Raw genomic sequence first — 3,847 nt, forward strand, 5'->3', positions numbered from 1 at the left:
TTGAGTGGAAAAGAGCTTCATAAATACAGACCATTTACCAACTCTTCTTCTTCTGCTTTTTATTTGGTAGGAACAAAGATAGTTAGGGGAAATGTAGTGGAGTAATACACAGTCAAAGTTGCTCGAAATGTGAATAATAAATAGTAAAGTACAGAAAACACCAGAGGTACTCTCACTTTTAATGGTTTTATTGGACTTTTTATTTGGACATTTTTACGGTGGCTAAAGTTAAGTTTTGCCTTTTTTTGTTGATGCCACACTTTGTTCTAAGACAGTTAAGCAGCTTAACTTCTGTGCACACACACACACACACACACGTAAAAAATCTCTTCTCAGAAAGACGGGCAGAACATAAATTCCAGGAAGGACGGTGGTTCGGCAGCTTCACAGGTTTTTTATATTCTTGGCTTTACAGAGATGGAATGTGATGGAAACAAATGTTTAAAAGGCGTCATGTTATAATTTATTTGAAAGTAAAACTCAACGGATTTTAATGATATAAATATGTGAACTTCTTACAGTTTATACTTGAAGTTACAGTAGTTTACATAATCTCAGTTTTAAGAGGATTTTGCTGCCTTTATTTTCATCAGCAAACTCATCTTTAACTTTCTGTTTCCTAACCTTGTTGACTTAAAGGTACAGTGTGTAATATTTAGAAAGGTTTATTGATAGACATTGACTATAACTATGGTTGGTATAATTGTTTAAAAACAAGAATTATTCATTTTACAGCATCAGGATTAGCCTTTTATAGGCAAGGGTCTTGCTTTACATGTTTCCACAGAAGCCTGATTGGACAAACCAGTGTTTGCATTTTGAGTTTTGAAGCAAATCATGTTAAATTGCATCCTTTCTGGTACTCAAAGGCCACCGTAGTTCCCTGACACACTGGTCAAAGGAAGGAGTCCTCTGTTAGAATTCACATTCTTACCCTTAGACCTTTAATTTCACATTCTTACAACTTAAAGTGTTAGAAGACTTTGTCTTCTAAAGATTTTGTCAGTTCTTCTAACCTGAAATAATATGTGAAAGGAACAGTGGAATTAATTGATTATAAGTCAAATTAATATTACTTTTATTGCCTATTATTACTTAGATTATCTCAACACACTTTACAGTAGTAGTAATAAGGCCAGGACTACAATATTGTCAAGTTATTCTACACCTAGATTTAAACAAATAAAAAAATAATGTGATTTTCAACATACTGCATTTTAAATTCACTTCATCCTTTCACCCCAAAAGAAAACTCATCTCTCAGCAGCGTGACGTTCAAAAGTGACCACATTTGTCCAGATGGCACAACAGTACAGTGGGCTCCAGGTCAACATATCATTTCAACAGCATCTTATAACTCCAAGTTTGAGTTTAAGTTCATGTTTCGGGGGAATGTTGGTAAGAAAACCACAGATGTAAATGATGAAAATAAAATATTTCAGGTTCCTGGCATTGCACCCTTTGGCTCAGGGTCTTTCTCTACATTCCCTGCATGTCAGTTGTTGTTACTTATATTTGCACAATAATTTGTAATCAAAGAAGGATCAATATCAGTGGGTAATTTTGTGGCTGTGTCTTCTTGCACATGGACCCATGTCAGATCTTTATCATGTTGCCATTTACAAACTCATTATAGGTGAGACTGGCAGAATATGGAAGCATTCTGGCACCACATTAAGAGGCAAATCTCCGACAACAACACAAAAACCCTCTTGTATCAGCTCGTAATCAAATACCTGCAAAACCCAAAGAACAACACTTTCTCACGTCCAAAATCAAATGTAGTCAATCACATCTACACGACAAGATAAGACTCTGGAGACAGCGGCACAGGTGATGATATTATGGCACTTTTCCATTTTACAGTTTGAGCTCGACTCGACTCGACTCTACTCTAGTTTGGTATCAGTGGCGTCTTTTTTAATGACTTCATAGTACCTCGTCAACGTGGACGGGGTCGCCATAGCACGGCAGCGCAAATCTGCCGTGACGTTGTTTTATACACGACACAAACACAAAATAGTGACAGTCAAAGCAGATGTTTTCAATGGACTGAATCATTAGAATCAGTTAATAATTAAAAAAGATTTGTTCACAGAACTGTTCAGTACTTATGTATATGTATGTTCTTTTAAACACAGCATGTGTGGCTGCACTTCATTTTAGTTATACATTTCTCTGTTTTTGATAGTAATAGATTTATTTATTGATCATAAAATATGTTTTTATTGTGAAGTACGCACCATTCTATATCAAACAAGCACTTTTACTGCAATTAAACAGATGATTTGAAGTTTGACACCCAAGTTTTGTTTGTTTTTGGGGTTTTTAAAATGATTATACACTTATACAAACAAACTTATTTGTAGTATACGCCTAAATATTACATACTGGACCTAGTTTTAATACATATTATATATAAAAATCGAGGTTAATGAATAAAGATTTAAAAAGTTATTATACCTTTTATGTTACATTGACTTTGAGGGGAATTCTAGTGTACACAAACATGACCTGGTGATGTATGAATGTGTCGATCACTCACACCTGAAACCATGAGAGTCATTGGCACCGACACTCTGTCTGACACACTCTCTCCAAAGACTATGCTGCAGTTTCTTCATGCACTGAGCTGAAGAGCAGCCAAGACAATTCCTGACAACTAGTCAGAAGTTAAAAGGGTCTCCTGACTCAGACAGAAATTATCCTCTTCCCTTACTTAGCCAGGCGAGATTCAGCCACATAAAATGCAAGAGACAAAAAACAAAACAAATCCCAATTCCCCAGGGTGTGTAATATCAAACTGCCAAGTACAGACATTCAGGTCTGGGCAGGATCGAGTTTTTGATGCACACCTTTTTCCTCAAGGCTACAAAAAAATATAACACAATTTAAAAATCAGCATGAGCAACAAAACAGTTATGAATTAATGATGAAGATTTCACCCTGCAGGGGGGTTTAAATAAATCTTTTAATAAAGATGAATCACCCGATGACTCAAGCTGAATCACTGAATGATTTGAGTCTGTAACCAAGGGCAACCGCTGCCTCAACACTGGACAAAAACACCCAAACCTTTTTCACTTCTACTTTCCACCTTCTTTCTTTGTAAAACAACACAGCTGGGTCACATTAGAGCAAACACATTCCGCTACTGCTATTTTCTCAAAAAAGAAAACAAAGCCCTTTATTTAAAGTTGAACAGTGTGAACATTTAAGTGAAAACTATTTTCAATTGGCAGAAATTGCCAATAAAATTGTTTTAAAGTGTACATTCTCCTGATTGTGTGAATTGTACCTCAAAATTAGCCTTTTATATATTTATAGCTTGAGCATTTGATTGTATTTCTAATTTTACAATAATTGATTTTATTTCACACAGTTGTCCTGTAAAAGCACATTATTTGCATAGCATGTTTTTTATCTTAATTTGATATCTTACATTTTATATTTAAATTTATACATAAAAATATAACTATTTGGGATGAATAAAGTACTAAAAGGTAAACTACATCCAAAAGTCTATACAAAACTACTCTACGTCATTGTGTGTGTCTGTGTATAACTAACATAACACAAGAAGAAAAGATAACAAAGAAGATATGCGCTTTCAAAGTTGTGTTTTCATGATGCTGTTCATTAGGCTTAAACAACTACACCTCCCATGATACCATTCGGTAACGCGTCATCAAGTTCTGTCCAATCGCTGAAACAAGACGTCACGAGTTAAGTGCCGACTTAACTCGATACAAAACGACCCTATAAACATGTCATTTTGCGCTTATAGCTAATGTAACACATGGAAAAAAGATAACTCAGTCTAGTTGGAGTCACCTGTGTTTTTAAA

The sequence above is a fragment of the Solea solea genome, chromosome 15, assembly GCF_958295425.1.
Source record: "Solea solea chromosome 15, fSolSol10.1, whole genome shotgun sequence".
In the NCBI taxonomy this organism is placed as follows: Eukaryota; Metazoa; Chordata; class Actinopteri; order Pleuronectiformes; family Soleidae; genus Solea; species Solea solea.